This window comes from Acomys russatus, chromosome 11 (assembly GCF_903995435.1).
Source record: "Acomys russatus chromosome 11, mAcoRus1.1, whole genome shotgun sequence".
NCBI lineage: Eukaryota > Metazoa > Chordata > Mammalia > Rodentia > Muridae > Acomys > Acomys russatus.
This window is the reverse complement of record NC_067147.1, coordinates 232,112-253,477: the sequence shown is the minus strand read 5'-3', so window position 1 is coordinate 253,477 and position 21,366 is coordinate 232,112. Positions and strand designations below refer to the sequence as shown.

Genomic DNA, 21,366 nt, shown 5'->3' with positions numbered 1-21,366 from the left:
GAAGGTTACATCATATTCACAGTCAGGAGTAAGAAGGCGATGAATGATGATGGATGCCCAGTTGGTTTTCTCCTTTTACTTCAGATTATACCCTCAAGTCAATAGATTCATAACTAGAATCACCAAATGAGAAAGGGCACATGACATTTGTCTTTCTGAGCCTTGAATACTTTAGTCAACATAGTATTTTCCAATTCCACTGAGTCACCTAATTTTTTCATGATTTTTTTCTTTATATTTGAATAGAATAACACTGAGTGTATGGATAACATTTTCATTATCCATTTACCAGTTGAAGGACATTTATGTTAATGTTATTTTGTTTCCATTATGTAGCTATTGTGAATGGAGCAGCAATGTATATGGCCAAACAAGGATCTTTGTACTTGGATACTGAATCTTTTAGGTATATGCCAAGTAGTTGTGAAACTGTGACATGTGGTAATCTACTTTAAGCTTTTTGAGAATTGTCCACACTGATTTCCACAAGTATATCCAGAGGTCAGTCCAACCTAGAGATAATAACTCAAATGTATTCCAGAAACTTTGTCTTCAAGGTGATTCTAGACTGTGTCAAGTTGAGAAGTGTCAATAATAATCACAAGTCTTGGTAGCCAAAGAAACACTAAGCAAAAATAATACCACTGGAATCATTGCTAAACTTGATTTCAAGTTAGACTGTAGAGCTGAAGTAATGGAAACAACATGACACTGGCATAAAACAGACACATAGATGGATTAGGGAAATAGAATAGAGGACTGAGATACAGGTCCATGAAACTAGATCCACCTGAATTTGGACAAAAAGGGCCAAAAAGTAACCACATTAGAGAAAATATAGCATCTTTAAAAACTGGTTATGAGAAAACTAAATCCTATCCCTCAAGCAACACAAAAAAATCAATTCAAATAGACCAAGGACTTCAATGTAAGATCCCAAACTCTGAAACTGTTAGAAGAAAAAGTTGGGACTACAAGTCAAGGTAAAATAAAGGTAAGAACTTTCTAAATAGGACTGCAGTCATTAAGATAAAAAGGCCAACAGCTGACAAATGAGACCTCATAAAATTAAAGAGCATCTGTATAACAACAACAACAACAACAACAAAAACCTGTCGATAAAATGAAGACACCAACTACAGAAGTGGAAAAGCTATTTTCCTGTGATACATCTTACAGATGATTAAGACCTAGAATATACACAGAACTCAGAAAAATCCAAACATCAGAAAAACAAATAGCTCCCCAATGGGATATAGAACGAAATAGAAGCTTCTTAAAAGAAAAAAAAATGGTTAATAAATATTTTTAAAGTGTTCAATATTCTTAGCCACCAGAAAATACAAATAAAAACTACACAGAAGAAGGAATGAGAAGGGGAAAATGTTGTAATTATATTTTAATTAAAAATAATGTATAACCCCTTTCCCTCAGTTCTGGGTCTCTTGACTGCACCATGTTACCAAAATGTCTCTTTCTAACTAGCTGACTTGGGACATGGTGGACAATGGAGCCAGGTTAGTTGTCTTTATGAGTTACATAGGCCAGCCTGATGGCTTTCCTGTGCCTGACAAGTACTCCTAAGAACCAGTGGCTGAACATCTCCTATCTCTGCTGGGAAAGGATGTTTTGTTCTTAAAGGATTGTGTGGGCCCAGAAGTAGACAATTCCTGTGCTAACTCAGCACCTGGGACTGTCATCCTGTTGGAGAAACTCAGCTTTCATGTGGTGGAAGACGGGAAGGGAAAAGATGCTTCTGGTCAGAAGATTAAGGCTGAGCCACCAAAGTTGATGCTTTCACAGCTTCACTGTCCATACCAGATGACTATGTCAATGATGCTTTTGGGACTGCACACCCAGCCCACAGCTTCATGGTGGGTATGAATATGCCACAGAAGGCTGGTGGATTTTTTTTGTGGTTATTTTTTGATTTATATATTTCTTTTTTCTATTTATTTTATTTTATTTTTTTATTGTTCACTTTACATCCCAGTTGTAGCTCCTTCCAATTTAACCTTCCTTCCTTCATACACCCTCCCTCCCTTCCCTAGTCCTCAGAAAGGGAAGCCCTGCTCCCCTAATATTTGACCTCAGCCCATCAAGTCTCATCTGGACTGTCTGTATCTTCTTCCTCTGTGGCCTGGCAAGGCCACCCAATCAGGGGGAAGTGATCAACACGTAGGAACCAGAGTCCATGTCAGAAGTAGTCCCTACTCCCCATATTATGGGACCCACAAGGAGATTGTGCTGCCTATCTACTACATCTGAGCAGAGGGTCTAGGTCCATACCACGCATTGTCCTTGGTTGGCGCATCAGTCTCTATAGTACCCTCCTCCTCCACCCTGGTTTGTTGGCTTCATTCATCTCATTGTTGAGCTCCTGGCCCCTCTAGGTCCCTCTATTCCCCAACTCTTCCACAAGACTACCTATGCTGCACCCAAGAGTTTGGCTCTGTATCTCAGCATATGCTTGAATATCCTGATGGGTAGAGTCTTTCAGAGGATCTCTATGGTAGGCTCCCTTCTTGTTCCTTCTCTTCAACTGTTTCTGGTGTCCATTCTATTTGTCCTTCTGAATGAGAATTAAGCATTCTCCCTAGGGTAATTATTGTTATTTAGTTTCTTTAGGTCTGTGTATTGTAGTGTGGTTATCATATATTATTTGGCTAATATCCACTTATAAGTGAGTATATACCATTCATGTCTTTCTGGGTCTGGGTTACTGCACTCAAGATGATTGTTACTAGTTCCATCCATTTGCCTGCAAGTTTCATGATTTCCTTGTTTTCAATAGCCAAGTAGTAGTCCATTGTGTAAATGTACCACAGTTTCTTTAGTTTCTTTATCCATTTTTCACTTGAGGGACATCAAGGTTGTTTCCAGTTCTGGCTATTATGAATACGTTTCTTTGAACATAGTTGAACAAATGTCCTTGTTGTATGATGGAACATCTTTCAAGTATATGCCCAGGAGTGGTATAGGTGGGTAGGTATTGAGGTAGCACTATTCCCAATTTTCTGGGAAAGCATCAGATTTATTTCCAAAGTGGTTGTACACATTTGAACTCACACCAGCAATGGAAGAGAGCTCCCCTTTCTCCACATCCTCAGCTGCATGTGTTGTCACTTGAGTTTTTGATATTAGCCATTCTGACAGGTGTAAGATGGGATCTCAGAATTGTTTTGATTTGCATTTTCTTGATGACTAGGGACACTGAACATTTTGTTAAACATTTCTTGACTATTCAATATTACTCTGTTGATAATTCTCTGTTTAGTTCTGTACCTTGCTTTTAGTTGGATTATTTGGTTTGGTGGTGTTTAATTTCTTGAGTTCTTTAAATGGTGCTGGTCTAAATCAGTGTCTACTTGTAAAAAAAATGCAGGTAGACTCTTATTTATCACCCTGCATTAAACTAAAGTCCAAGTGGATTAAAGATCTTAACATAAAACTAGACACACTAAATGTTTTAGAAGAAAAAGTGGGGAAGAGCCTTGAGCTCATCGGCACAGGAGACAACTTCCTGAACGGAATGCCAATAGCTCAGGCTCTAAGATCCATGAAGCCTCATGAAACTGAAAAGTTTCTGTAAGGCAAAGGACACTGTCAATAGAACAAAATGACTGGGAAAATATCTTTACAAACCATACATCTGGTGGAGAGTTAATATCCAAAATATATAAAGGGCTTGTGGATTTTTTTATGAAGGAGCTGAACTACCTTTCCAAGGCTTTGGAGAGTCTATATTGACCCTCTCTGGCTATCTTGTCAGGAGCTGAAGTTGCTGAAAAGATCCAGCTGATCAATAATATGCTGGACAAAGTCAATGAAATGATCATTGGTGGTAGGATGGCTTTTACCTTTCTTTATTTTTTATATATTTTATTAGTTTATTCATATTACATCTCAGTTGTTATCCTGTCCCTTGTATCCTTCCATTCTTCCCTCCCTCCCACTTTCCCCCTATCTCCTCCCTCCCCTATGATTGTGACTGAGGAGGACCTCCTCCCCCTGTATATGCTCATAGGGTATCAAGTCTCTTCTTGGTAGTCTGCTATTCTTCCACTGAGTGCCACCAGGCCTCCCCTAGGACATTCTCCACACTTGAGTGGAGAGTGGGGACTGACTTTCACATGAACTCTGGTGCCCCGTATTTGACCATGTCCGCTGGATGGGGAGGCCTGGTGGCACTCAAAAGCTTTTATCGTTCTTAAAGTGCAGAACAACATGGAGATTGGTGCATGTGAGTATGATGAAGAAGGAGCCAAGATCATCAAAGATCTTCTGTCCAAAGCTGAGAAAAATGGTGTGAAGATTACCTTGCCTGTTGACTTTGTCACTGTTGACAAGTTTGATGAGAATACCAAGACTGGCCAAGCTACTGTAGTCTCTGGTATACCTGCTGGCTGGCTGAGCTTGGACTGTGGTACTGAGAGCAGCAAGAATATGCTGAGGCTGTTGCTCAAGCTAAGCAGATTGGTTGGAATGGACCTGTCAGGGAATTTGAATGGGAAGCTTTTGCTAGGAAAGCCAAGTCCTCATGAACGAGTTGGCATTAAGATAATAGGTGATGGAGACACTTCCACTTGCTGTGCCAAATGGAATACAAAGGTTAAAGTCAGCCATGTGAGCACTGGAGGTGATGTCAATCTAGAGCTCCTAGAAAGTAAAGTCCTTCCTCGATTATGTTCTCTCAGCAATATTTAGTATTTTTCTGCCTTTTGGTTCTTGTGCACATCCTCTAAGTCAACTTAGTGTTTTCTGCATCTCCATTTGGTGTTATCACAGAATTCAGCTAATGGCAGAGATGCAGTACCAAGAACCATTAAACAGTTGTACAGTATCTTAGGTTACTGCATTGGGATTTGTCTACATTCTTAAAAATCCCATTTAAATTCCTTAGTGACTTAAATCATTGTGCATCCTAGCATGCATCTATTTATGTTCTGCTTGTAAAAGGGAGTGAGCTGTCAAAGCTTAGTTCTCTTTGCTGTAGCCTCCTGTTAGTTTTGTCACTGTTCATGATTCAGAATGGAAATATAATGAAGTTCCATCTGTAGGCTTAGGTGTCTACTAAACAATGAAGATGTCTACTAAAATTTAAAAAAAAATAATGCACATAAAGGTTTTGTTGAGAGTATATCTCATTACAGTCAGAATGGGTATCATTAAGGAAAAAAATTATAACAAATTCTGGTGAATAATGTCCGGGGTGGGGGAGAGCTCTCAGTTGCTGTTGGCAGGAACGTAAATTGGCACATTCATTGTGGAAATCAAGGTGAATATTTCTTAAAAAGTTAAAAGTAGTATTCCCATAAAGCCAAATTATATCATTTCTGGGCATATAATCAAAGGACTATATTCTAATACTGAAATACTTGAATATCCACACTCACTGTTGCTTTATTCACAATATCTAGGAAATTGAATTATCTTAGATGTTTACTAGCTGGTTAATGAATAATGAAAATGTGGTACATATATGCAATGAAATTTTATTCAGATGGAAAAATATAAAATTATAAACATTTCAAGAAAATGAATGGAACTGGAAAACATACTAAACAAGGTAACAGGTCCAGAAAGATAAATACTACCTGTTCTCTTTCATACATTGATCTTAGCTTTGTGTTTTTAGAATTGTTTGTTTAACTTGGGAGTATATCTTAGTGGTCAGGAAGCTGGACAGGGACCATTGGTGGTGGAGTTGGGAGGACAGCAGAACACATGTGCTATAAAAGTGTAGGATAAGAATTCTAGGGGTAGAAAGGGTTAAATCGGGATGAGAGACACAAGAGAAGGGTTGGTGTTAGCTAAACAAAGACTATATGAGAAAACCACATATAAGTCTACTACATTGTAAGCTGGTTAAAACATAATTAAGAACCAGCAATTTGATTCAGTGTTAAAGCATTTGTCACACAAGCCCAATGGCCTAAGTTTAATTCCCAGAACTCAAGTAAAGGTGGAAGGCAAGAGCCAACTCCACAAGTTGTTCTCTGACCATTATGTGCATGTTATCATGAGCACACCCACACATGTATGGTAGAAACATAGAATAATAATAGATATCTTTTTAAAAGCCATTTTCAAAAATGGGAAGGAAATAGTCTGCATGGGTAAATAAAGCTGATCTTGAAATCCATAGTTTATTAAACAAAAACTCATGGTCAGGTTTGGTTTACTTCCCTTAGTTGTTGGTCAGGGAGACACCAGAGATACTCAAAAGAATGCTGGATGTTGCCACTGTTCTTCATTGCTTATCAGAACTAAATGTTAAGACTGCCTTGCTGAAGACACCACATGTTTTGGTTGCAAGACACTAAGAAACCAAGATGGAAGAGAGCTGAAGGCTTCCTTCATACTGGCTAGTTTTCACTGTGCTAGAAGTTTTATGAAGGCTGCTGAAGGAGAAAAGTAATCACCAATATCACTTAGCTGTGAGCTCTGTGTGCTACATACTGATCTGCTAGGCAATAGTGTGCAATAGTGCCGTGCTTATTATGGGAGTAATGAATCACTTTCTGATTGCATTTGAGGCCTTTCCATAAGAGAGAATTTGTGCCTACTACTGTAAGCCTGATAAAAATCCCATGGCTTAGCTGTTTTGCTAAGTAAGTGTCTTCTCAAATTCTCTTCTAAATATATATTTAATGTATTTATTTATTCATCTTACATCCTGATCATAATCCCTTTTTTCTTTCCTCCTGGTCATACCCTCTCACCCTCTTACCCTGACAGGGGCCAAAGGTCTGTGGATAATTACCAGAACTCAGCTCTTGGCCTGCTACCTTGAGAAACAGGAGGTTGAGATAAGATCACCAGATGGGTTACAGGAAATTACTTGGGACACCTGGTGCCTTGGAGCAGCCTGCAGTTAAACTGTCATGATAACCTGCTCACGTAGATCTCATTTCCTCATTGCTTACTCTTTATAAACTATTATGTGAAAAATAAAATTTGAGAGCTTGATCAGAACCTAGACTTACTCTCTTTCTTTGTGTCTCCTGTCTCCCAACTCATCTGCCACCTCCACAGGTACCTGTTGAAGACCCCACAGGCTGGGGTATTACCCATTTCTATTCTCTCCTTCTCCTAAAAAAAAAAAAGGGGGAGCTCCCCTCATACCAACTCACCATGGCACATCAAGTCACATCAGTATTAAGCACATCATCTTCACTAAGGCCAGACAAGGCAGCTCAGCTAGGGGAAAATGGTCCAAAAGCAGGAAACAGATTTCATACCAGAGACAGCCCCCACTCCACTTGCTAGGGTACCCACATGAAAAACACATTTCTATTCAGCTATATATGTGTAGGGGCCCTAGATCCAGTCTGTGCTTGTTCTTTGGTTGGTGCTTCAATCTCTGTAAACTCCCATGGACCTAGGTTAGTTGACTGTTGGTCTTCTTGTGGAGTTCTTGTCTCCTCCAGGTCCCTCTATTCTTCTTCCTACTCTTCCACAAGACTCCCTGAACTCTGTCTAATGGTTGGCTGTGGATCTCAGCATTTATTTTGCTTAATTCTGTTTTCAGTTTTGGTCAGAGAACCTGAGAGAGTAGTGGTTAATGCATACTCATAAACTTGCCCAAATGATGAAAATAAGCAGTTGGTGACTCTTCAGTTCTTATTTAGACATCTATATTACTCCATAAAAGACTCTAGGAACATTCTGGAGGAGATGAAATAAAGAACGTAAGAGCCAGAAAAAGGAGAGTACTGTTAGCAAATGACATCTTTTAGACATGACATTGAAGTCATGAACTCACAGAAGCTCTTCATACTAGCATACGCTTGCACCTATCAAGACCATAGCATGGCTGGTGGAGGGGCACCTGAGTTCCTACCCTCTGTGAGGAGCTATTAGTTAATGGCTTCTGAGGAAGGAAGAGTCATATTTCATCAGTGGTGTAGCCACTGATAAGTTGCCCATGCTCCAGTAAATAACCCATGTTTATGCAAGTAACCATGATTAAGCTCAGGGGATCACCGGATAGCTTTATAAAAGTAGAGGGAGGACTTATTGAGAAGAATAAAGAGTTCAATGGTAAAGGGGTGGATTATAAAGAGTAATGTGGTGAATGTTGTCAAAATACATTATAAACATGTATGAAATTTTCAAAGGGAAAAAGTCCACAGACAGAAACAAGGCTGGGTAAAGGTAGACTGGGGAGTTATTTAATGTGGGCAGAATTCTATTTGCAAATATAGGAAAGTTCTAGATGTGGACGGTGGTGACTATAGTATAGCAAGATATATGTACTTAGTGCTACTGTTCTGGACTCAAAATAGTTAACAAAAATTTAGGTTGTATATATTTACAATTTTTAAAGAATGCATGCTTTTAAATGGTAAAAAAGACAATGCTTTAAGATGAATTTTTAAATGTTTACAAATAGCTCCTTGGTGAAATTAAAGCTGCCAATATAGTGGCTGACAACATTGATGGTCAACTCATTTTCTTTCATATAAATCAATTAGCTTTAAAACTAAAATTGTAAAATTTATGAAAAATAAGTAAAGATGCCTAAATGGATCACAATAATGATGCATGGGCATGAAAGTAGAGGAAAAACTTGAGGAGCAAAGGCTTTGTATGACCTTAGATAGCGCCCTTGGCCTCTCTGATCCTGGGGACATTGCCTTGCTTCCAGGGATCAGCTCCAGCATAAGGCCTATATTCTGTTCAGCAAAATGAATTGGGTTAGATGTTGGTCCCCTTCTGCGGTTGACATGAGAAGATTCATCTTGGCTCCAGCAGGTAGCAGGTATGACTCCTTTTCTTGCTCTTTAACTGTCACAATTAACCTGCTGTGCATTGTCCCCTAATCACTGATTTTCTAATATACCAGCTCCTCTATCCATAAAAGATGATTTTGTTTTCATAAGAGGAAGGCCAACATTAAGTCCATGCTGACTAAGGATAGTTTCACAGAGACAATAGCTTATTTAGGAATTGCTTTCTTGAAAACAGAAAAAGGAAAAAGAAATGTCAGATTTGTTGCCAAGGATTTTATGACTTGGAGCATGCCTGCACTTTCTTTCCTGTCAGGAGAGAAAAACAAATATGACTGTCTGACACTGAACAAAGTACATAATGGCTCCCCTGTGCTTCCAGAAGCAACTTTTATGTGGCTCTGAGGCCAGAATTGTCAGTGTTGTATGGACAGGAAATAGCAGGGAATGGGAAATGTCTCAGTTTCCAGAGGAACAGATGAGGAGGGAGAGGGGGAAAGCTTTGTGTCATGCACTGAAATGATGCCAGCTCTCACCACCTCAGCAGATAAACCATTCAATGGAAAGTCAAAGCCTGAGTGGCCTCCTGAAAGTAAACATATGAGAAGTGTCAAGTATTCTACTTGGTTTGGCTAAACTATTTTTAGTTTTTAGAACTTAGATACAATCAGGGCATTAGAAAGCCCCCCTACCCCTCACCTGTGTATGTGTGTGTGTGTGTATGTGTGTGTGTATATGTATGTGTCTGAGAGTATAAGTGTGTGTGTAAGAATGTTTATGTGAATGTATGTGCATCTAAGAGTATGAATGCACATGTGTGTATATGTGAATGTGAGTGAGTACATCTCTGTGTGCGTGTGTGTGTGTCTGTGTGTGTGTGTGTGTGTGAGTGTCTGCTCAGAGACAGGTATGATAACTGCCAGAGCAATGCATGTATCATCTACCATAATGATAGTCATGTTGGCTTGATGGCTGCCACTGAGGCCCACTCTACCTGTCGATTAGCAACAGGATGCATGTGAGAAATTGCCATGGTCCCAGTGGAGATAAGGACAATGACCAAAGTACCCAAAATGGAACATTGGGCTTTTACACCATCACCAGTTACAGGGAGCCATGAACAGCATGGCACCTAGCCTTTCATGAACCTCAAAGAGGTGCTGGATTAAGCTTTAATGGCCCCCACCCCCCACATCTATTAGTCACTGGATGGAGAATGCCCTTGAGAGCAACTGTGGGCTTGGATAAGGGGCTTGGCTTCAGGAAAAAATAGCTCCACAGAGCTGATAACCAAAGGTGATCTCTGGCAACTGAGAAAACAAGCCTTTATTCCTTAAAAGAACCCTGGCTTAATTGCAGAAGATAAGTCACTGTAAGGAACAAACAGAGGAATAGTGTATGTATGTGTGAGTGTGAGTTTTAGTCTGTTCTTTGTTGCTACAACAAAATACCTGTGGTTGGGTATTTTATTAAAAAGGAACTTTATTTAGCTCATATCACAAAAGCTAGACATGTAGGAGTAGTCATCTCTACCTGTTCAGCTTTTAGAGGTCCCAAATCCCCATCTGTGTCACCACATGGAGAGTGGCCCAATGTCAGAGGCATATGTAAGATGGAGGCATCATGTGATGAAACTGGGAGCCAGAGACTGAGAAGGGACCTGTCTTGAAGCACCCAACTGTTGTTTTGTTTTGTTTTCAGAGCTGAGGCCCACACCCAGGGCCTTGCACTTGCTAGGCAAGCACTTTACCACTGAGCTAAATCCCAAACTGCTTGAAGCATCCAATTCTTTACAGGGACTGACCAATGTTCCATAAAACTACATGAGTCCCTCCTGAGGGTGCTATGCCAGAGACATGGAAGTCTTCAACTAGATCTATGTCTCACCTCTTAGTGCTGCCTTTCTGGGGGCCAGATTCTAGCCCTGGTCCCCTTGGGGATACTCTGTGGTATAAGGACTAGGAAAAGGAAGAATTAGATGTCTATGTTATGAGGCTGTATGATGGTAGATCAAGGTCCTTTTAACATCTCAAAACTTCAACTTTTTCATTTGTAATATATTTATATTTTTTGTCAACATGAAGATCAGATGAACATATATATACTCTTAATAAATTGCACAAAATTATACAAATACAAATATATGCTGTTGTATAATTCTCTATCAAGAAGGCTTTTTGAAAAGTGTTCAGCTCTGGAGCCTACATAGTTTGATGGTTGTCAAACTAAAGCACAGGCAAACCCTGAAAAGATCAATCAGACTCCCAAGCCATCTCTAGAACATTTGAGGATGCAGATTTTGTTTTCATCAAGTTTACAGGTAACAATGATGCTACAAGTCTTTGTACTATACTTCTCAAGGCACAAAGCATCATCACTTCTTTTCTTTTTTGAAGATTTATTTTTTTTATTTTTGCCAAGAGAACATGAAGATAATATATTTGTACCCATGCCAACACTGTAAGTACAGTTAAGAATATTTAGAATTTTTTACATATACATTTATATTATTACACATATATACAATAAACTACCTATAGCAAGAATTATATAAGTGTTACATTCTTAGTGTCTTGGCTATTTGTATTTGGCCGCCTTGAAGAAAACATTTTTCCTATCTTAGTGAGTTTAAAATTCTGAATGTAAATCAATCTCCATCACATCTTGTCATTATCAACTTAAAACATCTATCTAGACCTAAAAACATCTTAACCCCTAAACAACTAAGCTTCAACTAAGCTTCAGTGTAAAACTAAACTACCTGGTCTTCAACTCCATCAGAGACTTGAGAAGGAATGAACTTGATTACCTGAGTGTGCCAGGAGTGCAAGTTAGTAGCTTTACAAATGAGAAGAAGGCAGAGACAGTTTCCCATCTGAAGAGCCACCCAAAATTTTGGCCCAATATACCTGATAGACATATTTGTGAGGTAGGAAGATTGAGGACTTGCTTATCCTGTCTTGGCAGAGTTTGGCCATCTACTGTACCTGCATCCAAGCTTGCCCACTTTAGGCAGAATTCTGTCTGTGGGAGAAACAGGGCATTTTTCCCAGTGCCTTGTTTGCCACACTCAAATCCTTCTCCACAAAGAGTTTTCTTTGATGCTCATCATCTTCTTTGAGGTTGGCTGGGTGTTGCCAGGAGTTAACCTGTCTTATTGTCAAAGAATCATTAAAATAATAAAGCCATCTTTAAGTGTCATATTCTGTAGGTCTCTGAGGTTTTGAAGACTTTATGTAACTATAGAATCATATCTGTTAAACCTAACATGTATATTCCTATACTTGACATGACCATAAATTGATTAACAATTGACTCGTGTTAATTATGCTAAACAGCCTGCAATAGCACTATCAGAGTATTGGAAGTAAACTATGTATTAATTGAGTTGTATGTGTACAATAGCTCCTATTAGAGTAGAAATATAATGTGTGAAGAATAATATTAAATTTGAATTGTATTTCAATGCATCAAAATTAAACTTATTTTGTATCAATATATAAAATTCTATATCAATGAATTAAAATTAACCTTTTTTGTGAGTAACAATTAAGGCATTAAGGAGTAGATTCAATAATATTTTTGTCCTATCATTCCTACATATTTTAATATTCCCCCTTCTTCCTTTTCAGCCCATATATCAATACCTAAGAAAGAAAGATAAAGGAAATGAGAGAAACCCCTGAGTCTAACCTTGTTTTCTGTCTGAATAAGACCAAATAATAACTTATAACCTACTCCCAATGACAATAAACATCTATATCCCAAAAAATCAACCAAACACCTACCTAACTCCCCTTATAGGAAATGAGGCATCTCTCTCTTAAGGTTTCTTCTGGCTGATTTGGGACAAATAATACCTTTGTAGAGGCCCAAATAAAATTCGGAAAAAATAGTTAAACAATCTAGGAATAGTATTTGTAGTCCAGTCTCGAAATGTCGAAAAATTCTGGGCTTAATATAAGTCCTGTGTGGGACAGTCTGAAATCCTGGACAAATTGGAATCAGGAGCCATCTTTGAAGTTGTACTTTTCTGATGAGGAATTGCAACCAAAGCACTTGGGGCTGGAACATGAAGGATACAGGATATCAGCATCTCATCATGCTGGAGGAATGAATCCTGTCAGGTCTGATCCAGCATCAGTGTCCAGTTCTTTTATTCTGAAAACATAACTTCTCACAAACATTACACAGTTCTAAAACTATGAATATATTAGGTGTGCAGGATGGACAGAACAATTAAGGCTAGTTCTCCGCTCCTTGTATGAGCAGAAGAAAGACGTTTGTAAGTATTCATTTGTGCAATATTGTGGAAGGATTGCAGGCTTTGTCCCAGGTGAAAGCAGTCTTGGCAGGATTTGCCCCAGGCTTTGTCCCTTGGAAACACCACAGATACCCGACTGAGATGGACATTGTTATAGACTGGGAGGAACCATCCTGGATGCAGAATTCAGGGAGTAGTTGGGGACTCCATCCAGGCTATTGTGTTTCTAATCTAATGGGAGGAGAGATTCGAAAGCAAGACCATATATTGTGCCCAAGAGAGAGACTCAGGCAGAGAGGAGAAGAGAGGAGAAGGCTGCAGCTTTGGACCATGTGGGAGCAGATCAGAGAGAGGGAACAGGACCAGTGTGCAGGTACAGAGACACCAAGAGGTCCATCCCATAGAGCTAATACCTGGAAGGTTTATTCTTGTTTCTCTTTAACCTTTTTTCCCTTCTGTATAGGATAGTTGGGTTGTATAATAAAGTCTAATTGTTAAGAAACAGAGGCAACACAATATGAAGAATGACACCTAATAATAAATCGTAGGGATTCTGTAACAACAAGAAGCTTCAGCCAGTCTCAGAGTTATTCCCATGTAGTGGGATTAGCGATATAAATTATCTGCTTGTTCTGAAATTTGAATTCATATAAGTACAGACTGACTTAAGCTGGCAGTCTCTCATTTATCTAGGTCTGTTTCATTTTTACCTTTTTCAAAGAGGAAGTATAACATCACCATTACCAATAAACATACAATCATTATCATATTTAAATCAAAACAAGATTTTAAAGTTCTAAATGTCTTCCTCTAGGCTCTACAGTGCCTAATGTATAGGCTAGGCCACTACTTGTTTCCTGAGAAAATGCATCCTGTTTTAGAGCCAGGCTGGTTGCCCTGAGCAAAAGAAGAGGCATTTTGACATGGGAGGCATGCAGCTTGCATGTCTCCATGCCTAACCTTGGTCTGTACATTGACCATATCTCTTAGGCCAATTGCCTCTTGGCACCAGTTCTCCCATGGAAGCTCCACTTTCAAGGAGATTGGCTGGACTTTTTCGAGCAGTGACATCATATTTTCTTACACAAACCTAAGATTGATGTGTATCTATTCTTTAGATCAGTAAGGACATATAATCCATTATTAAGAAAAAAGAAACTTACATAGTAAATTTAAGGGAAAATTTGTCAGTTTAAATCCTAGACTGTCTCAGCAAGTAATTTATCAGCAGCGGGTTGTGACCTGTGGAGACCAGGTTGGTTTGCAGTTCAAGAGCTTTGCCTGTCTTTGTCTCTATTGTGTTGGGATTAAGGGCATATGCCACCATGGCCCTGCTCAAATATTTCATCTAAATTCTAGTCAAAATCTTCAGAAATCTCAAGCCAAAAGCAAGCAAGGAAATAAGAAAGTTCTAAGTCTTGGGTCAGTTGTGCTAGTTCAGGGTTCAGTTAGTGAAGCCTTGCTCACCATTCCTTGGAATTTAGTTATTGCTATCTCTTTTTGGTGGGCCCTTTCCAGAAAGAGTTGACAAACACCTTGCAGCTACGGAGCTCTGAATTCCAGCCACTATCAACTCCATGGAGAAGAGCTCAGTTCCTTCTTCCCTTCTTGCCAGTAACTTAGCCTCACATCTCTTGGCTTTCTGCCTTTCTCTCTGAACTGTTTTAGAGAAGGTATAGAGAAATGTGACTATGACTAAGCACATTGCAACCACAACAGCCAAAAACAATCCAGGAGCCTCCTGCCACGGAGCCTTGTAAAGGGTAAAATGCCCAAATCATGAAACCCTCAAAGACCACGAGGAATCAGCTAGATGCAAATCATGCAGGGTCTCATTTATTTCAAGCTCAGAGCCTGGACCTGCAGCACCCTCATGAGGAGGAAAGATGGTGGCCTACTAATGCTAGGGAAGCAGGGTTTTTAAAGGAAAAACTGAAGGCTACGGGAGGGGGGGGTAGGGGTGGGGAGCTGTTTCTAAGCCATTTCCAAGCCTTGCTGTTACCTGATAGGTCAGAGGGGTACAGAAATGTTGCCTTTTAAGCTGATTGGCTAGGGGACTAGGGATAAGTGAGGTGACCAGGGCCAGAGTGCAACGAGGAATTTTTCATTTGTTCTGGTCACTATGACCTGTAGCTCTGATTGCACGTGCTTGGCCCCAAGGTGCAAGCTCCCAGGCATATGTTTGTGGCTCTCCCTGGAAACTCTGGGAGATGGGGGGGGGGTCAAGTTTTCGGGCCCTAAACACAAAATGGCATTAATTTGGTCTCTACATGGGACCATAGCAGTTTTTATTTTATTATATATTTTAGGCAGTTAACTCCATTTCCTAGGCCACTTTAGAAAACTGCCAACCTCTCCAACTGGCCATATGTCTGCAGCCATCTTTGTTTTGTAAGAATTGAGCCTGTAAGCAGCCAAGAACAGTGTTTGTGAAATGATCTGGCCCATCGACTCTCTCTGGGAGCTAGTCCCCCATCTAACTATGACAAAATATGACTTTTAAGGGTGTGGATACTTGAATTTAGTTGGGTGCCAATTTGTTGCAGTTATGTTACCAGTTTTTCTTAATAATGTTTATTATTGGGCCTATAATTATTATTACAGCAGTATTTTTTAACCTACTAGCAATCAATCAAGACACAGATACCCATTATATTTTAAAATAGTATTAGTTAACCTGGGGCAGGGCAGCTATTAATCCCCTACACTACTTCACATAGTGGGAATCCCATACCTGCCCCAATCCCATGCCATCTGCTTCTAATAATTTCTATCATCTGCTATCTATCTTCTTCTCAACATTCCTAATGCTGTGACCCTTTAAAACAGTTTCTTAGGTTGTGGTGATTCCTCAACTATAAAATTATTTTTGTTGCTACTTCATAACTGGTTCTGGTACTGTTATGAATTTTAATGTAAATATTTGGTATGCAGAATATCTGACATGAGACCCCTGTGAAAGATTATTTCAACCCCAAAGCAGTCACAGATTGAGAAACTCTACCCTAGATTGAAGGACTAATGTTGGGCCTGGCAGTTTACCAGGTTCCTTACCAAACTTCTGACATCTGCTTGCTGAATGTCTCCATCTTCTCATTTGAGCATGGTGTTTGATCATCAAGAGTAAACAGCAAAAAAGTAGTTATGAAAGGTAACAGAAGACCATTCATAAGAAAAGTAAGGAAAAGTGACAAAAGCAGGGAAGTCAAAGAAAGGAGGAATGAAATGAGGAAGGGGCAGCTAAAAGGTGGGACAGACAGACAAAAAAATAAATTAAGAGGCAGCACTCCCTCTAAAGAGAATTTCTGTCTTCTGTTTATCAGCCCAAGGCTTCAGTGATTGGACCAGGCAGAAGGAATGTAGTCTAAGAACCATGTGAGAACCATGGAATTTTGAAGTTTTGTCATCCAGAGGTACAAGGCAGTGGTGGTACTGGTGGCTTATAAGGCCAAAGGCATGCTGAAGTATTGCTTCTTTTGAGGAAACAGAGGTCAGGAAGCCAGATATCCCAGGGATATCCCTCCTGATCACAAATTGAAGGCTTTCCCCTTCACAGGAGTGGCAGGAGTCCTTCCACTCTTGTATTGTGAGCCTACAGCTCTCTAGTACCAATTTCTACTCTCCTGTGTGGGCCCTACCTGGTAGGGGTGGTCTGAAGTTCTGGAACTGAAGCAAATTCTCTGATGTGATTGTGTTAGTGCTAGGGATTTGTAGATGGGGCTTTTGGGAGATGATGAGATCACAGGAACTGTGTCCTTGTGAGTGGGATTATTGCTTTTATAAGGGGATGAAAAAAATATTGGGTGGGGGAACAGTATAAACCACAGGCTTTTAGATATGGCACCTGCTGACATAGGTTTTTATTAGCTATTAGTTATTATTATTATTATTGTTTTTCAAATTCCAACTCAGAATTCACTTCTCCTGGTGGGTAGCATTACATAATTCCAGTTCTTAGCAAATGCTAAATTGTAAATGAAAGAACACACATAAGGAGAAATAATCTTCCTGTCTTCATTTCCTTATGCCTGTTTATAGAGTGGAGTGTAGCTCTACCTAGAACTTGGAGTTTTTTTCCTTAGGGATTTTCTGGTAGAAGAATTATGATGTTGAGTGAAAGAGGGAGGGACAAGAATGTCTTATCTTTGTGCTCCTGAATCAGATATATGTTAATGTTAACATGGGAATGGCATAGAGGGAAGGGAAAGTGGTTATGGAAATATCAGAGAAGACAGTACTTACCTGTTGGGCACACCTAGAAAGCAACTCCTGCAAACTCTAGATTCAGATTGGAATCCACACTCCCCAAACTACTTCTTTGGAAAGTGGCCAAGGGTATAAAGCAACCTTACCATTTGATGGCCAACCTACTCCCTGTCTTTCAGAAGGATGCAAAGTGAGATCATCATCTCAGGAAAAAGAGTGCAGATGCTTCTCTAAGGATGCTAAAAAAGAATAGTGTGTGAACAGCAGGGCAGATTTTGTTTTAATATATTTTATTGATTTATTCATATTACATCTCAATTGTTATCTTTCCATTCCTCCCTCCCTCCCCTCCCTCCCTATTTCCCCTTACTGAGGGGGACGTCCTTCTCCTGTATATACTCATAGGGTATCAAGTCTCTTCTTGGTAGCCCAGCAGGGAAGATTTTAAGAGTAGAAATGAAAGGTCTCTGAGTCATCAATTCTTGGAAAACTGCCTTTTGTTGGTGACACTGTGTCCTTTTTGCTCCATCATATACCACCATGTGGAAGCTACCTCTGCTTTCCTGCATATGTGGCCACCACTGCCTTTAGATGGAGCTGAAACAGCAAGCATGCACTGAAAGCTCCCCAAGAGCAGAGGTATGGCTGCAGCCTGGGATATCTTTTTACAGGTTTTTTGATTGGTATAGCAATAGGGTAATTGGCATACCCATTACCTTAACCTTTGATTTTTTTTCTTTTCTTTTGTAGTGAGGGCATTCAGGATCCCATCCCTTTGTTGTTATCAGATGTGAACTCTCTTACTGTGCACTACAGAAAGTTTTACTTATACACCATGGCAAACAGAGGAGGGGTGCAAAGCAATCCTTTGGCCAAATGAAGGGTCTTAACAGATCTTGCCTGGGAGAGCCTTTCCATCATGGATGATCACACTTCCATAGTATTTTGATAATCCCTATGCCTTTCTATTATAGATGCAAATCTGAGAAGACACAGGGTCCCCAAATCTTCTGAGCAGAACTTTCTTTTCAACTGCCTTGGAAATGACAAAGAGAATCCTGAGTGTTCTAGGCTTAGTATCACAAGGAGGACTCAGATTAAACATGATTTTTCTGTTTTTGAGTATTTAGCGAGCACCAAAGCTCAAGTCCAACTTACATACCGAGTTTTCTTTCTTCTCTTTCACAGCCTGCAGCATTCTTTCACTCTCTAGGCAAAAGAGAAGAATCTCTGGTCTCTGGTGGTCTCCAGGTCTTGGCTTATTAGTAAGGTAATGAGTCCAAATAAGTTGATGGGTGATAGATATCCACTGCTTTGGAAGCTGCACCAACCCAGCAAGCCTATGAAGGACCCATGAGTATATGCTTCTTTCTCACTTCAGAATGGCCCACAGTGCCCTTCTCCAGCAATCAATTTGCTCTAATCATTCAAAGAATCAGACCAGTGTCTTTATAACCCTTTAGTGTCATAGGAAAAAGGTGATGTAGGGTTAGTAGCAACTAAAGCAATGACACTTTAATGTGAATAAATGTTCTAAATCACTTATTGAAGAGAACAGTGAATGCCATGAAATTGTTTTAAATTAATGCAGATTGTCAGTTCTTTAGCCTCCTTTCTCATCCTTGGCTTCTTTGTAGAGGTTTCCTTTAAAATAAGCTCATTGTACTGGTGTTCTTAGCCCAGCCATTTTTCTGGGTAAGCCCCACTGAATTCCTCTAGTGGCTTCTCTTCTAGAGGTAGGCATGGTCAGCAAGGGAGAAGCATGGAGGCCAATGAAAAAGAGAAAAGGAGATTGGGATTTAAAATGAAGGAAAAGGAAAATAGAAAAAAGAGGAAATTGTGGGAAAGAATAAGCCTTGTCACAGGTGGGAGCAGTCTTGGTGGGCTTTACTCTTGGGGCACCCCATGAATACCTTGTGACAGACTGAGTAGAGCCATCCTGGGTCTGGAATTCAGGAAGCAGACCTGGGAACCCCACCTGGACTATTGTCTAATTGACCCTCACCGGGAGAAGGAGCCGGTCCTTCCCACGCGACTTAGGGAGTTGGGGAAGAGAGAACAACAAAGTCAGCTGGGCGGGAGAGTGCGGGGAGAGCAGCGGACCAGCTGGACCAGCACACAGGCCAGAGAGACACCTAAGGACCCGTCCCGTGGAACGGCTACTGGAAGGTTCACTCTTTTGTCCCTTTAACCTTTTTCCTTCTTGTATAAGCTAGTTGGGTTGTATAATAAAGTTTAATTGTTAAGAAACAGAGTCAACAGGAAATCACAGATTCCCAAGGAAAGTAAAATGTCACAGGGCCTGCTCCCCTCTCCTCACCACCCCATTTTCTCCAGCACCCAATTCTTTGTTAAAAATTCCTATTTCTAGATACCAGTTAAAATTCTCTCAGTTCTCACTGTATTTTCTTGGCTTCTTCCCTGTGGCACCTGATACTTGGTGCCCTATGTGTCTGATGTGAATTTTATAGAGGACAGAAATTGCCACTTGTGTTTCTGCATGCCTTTCATGGCACGGGGCAGAACTTTCAATAAACTAGAACTATGATGTCAGCCCAAGTACTAAGATTTGGCCATATCACCTGCAAAACACAGGCATTACAATATAGTGATATTATTGAAGGTGAGATCTTTAGGAAAGGCTTGGGATTCAGGCTCCATCTCTGGTAATGAGGTTAAAGACTCTGGGAAAGAGGCCTCAGGCAATCTTGGACTGGATTATTCTACTCTTTGCCACAGGAGGACAGAGATTAATTCTCTCTTCTCCTTCCATGCTCTGGCACATGAAAACTCAACAAGAAAGATTCACAACAGAAACTAGCCCTTGATCTTGGACTTCTTACATGCCAGGGTTATGAGAAATAGCTATTCTTTAAAAGGTACTTAGTCTGTGGTATTTTGTTGTAGCACCACAAACAGATTAAGATACAAATCTAGAATAAATTTGCCAAAGATAGACCAAACCATGAATAATGGAATATATCATTAGTTTTGAAAACATTGAGCATTTCTAGAACCTTTTAAAAATATGTGGGACCATTGAGATGTATCAGTTTATAATGGCACTTAGTGCCAAGCAAATAGCCTGAGTTGGATTCCCAGAAACTACATACAGAAAATTGACTGTAACTCATTTTTATGTAATTTCCTCTATATGAGCAGTATGGTTCATTAATGTGCACATATGTGGGCATACACATGCACATGTGCACACACACACACACAGCATAAATAAATTAAAAAAAAAACAAACAGATGTGTGTTGGAAAGTCATCTATAGAACAAAATACCTGAAACAATCAGCTTAAAAGGACAAAATGTTTACTTTGTCTCATGGTTTCAGAGGTGTCAGCCCATGATGGATTGTTCTGCTGCTTTTGAACAACATAGTAAGTTTACCTACCATGTCAGTTTCCCCTACTATGGCTAGAGTGTGAAAAAAGGTAAAGAAAATATGAACTTCCTCAGTCCCACAGTCACTTTTTGAGACCACAACCTGATTCATATAAGCCAAGCCTACTATTCGGCCCTGCCTCCTAAAGATCTTACTGCCTCTCAATAGTGTCACCAGCTGGATTAAGTCTCTAGCACATGGTGACACCTCAGGTCCAAACCACACCACAGTGTCAGAAGAAGACTGCTGCATCAGGAATAACACTGGCAAATGTTTTAGAGAATAACAGAATTAGTGTCTCTAATGGACAGAAATCTCTAGCTTTGTGGAGTTCGTATGTGCTGGCTGGTTTAATGTCAAATTGACATGATAGATTCATCACAGAGAAAGGAGACTCAATTGAGAAAATTTCTCCACAAGATTCAATTGTAGAGCATTTTACTATTAGTAATTGATGGGAGCATCTAGTTCATTGTGGGTAGTACCACTCCTGGTGGTGGTTCTGTGTTCTAGAAGAAAGCAGGCCGAGCAAGTCATGGGAAGCAAGCTGATAAATAGTATTCCTCCAGGGTCTCTGCATCAGCTTCTGCCTCCAGGCTCCTGCTCTGCTTGAGTTCCTTCCATCACTGTTTTTGATGATAAACTGTTACATGGAACTATGGGAGAAGTAAACTCTTCCCTCTCCAAGTTGCCTTTGGTCATGATGTTCTTATCTCAGCAATTGTAACCACAACTAAGGTACTGGGCTTTAGTTGTAAGTAGCAATC

At 39.9% G+C, this 21,366-nt stretch overlaps 1 pseudogene; it reads left to right on the top strand.

Annotated features, from left to right (window-relative positions):
• The first annotated feature begins 1,497 nt into the window (after positions 1 to 1,497).
• LOC127195261 (phosphoglycerate kinase 1-like) lies at positions 1,498 to 4,707 on the top strand (annotated as a pseudogene).
• The last annotated feature ends 16,659 nt before the right edge of the window (positions 4,708 to 21,366 follow it).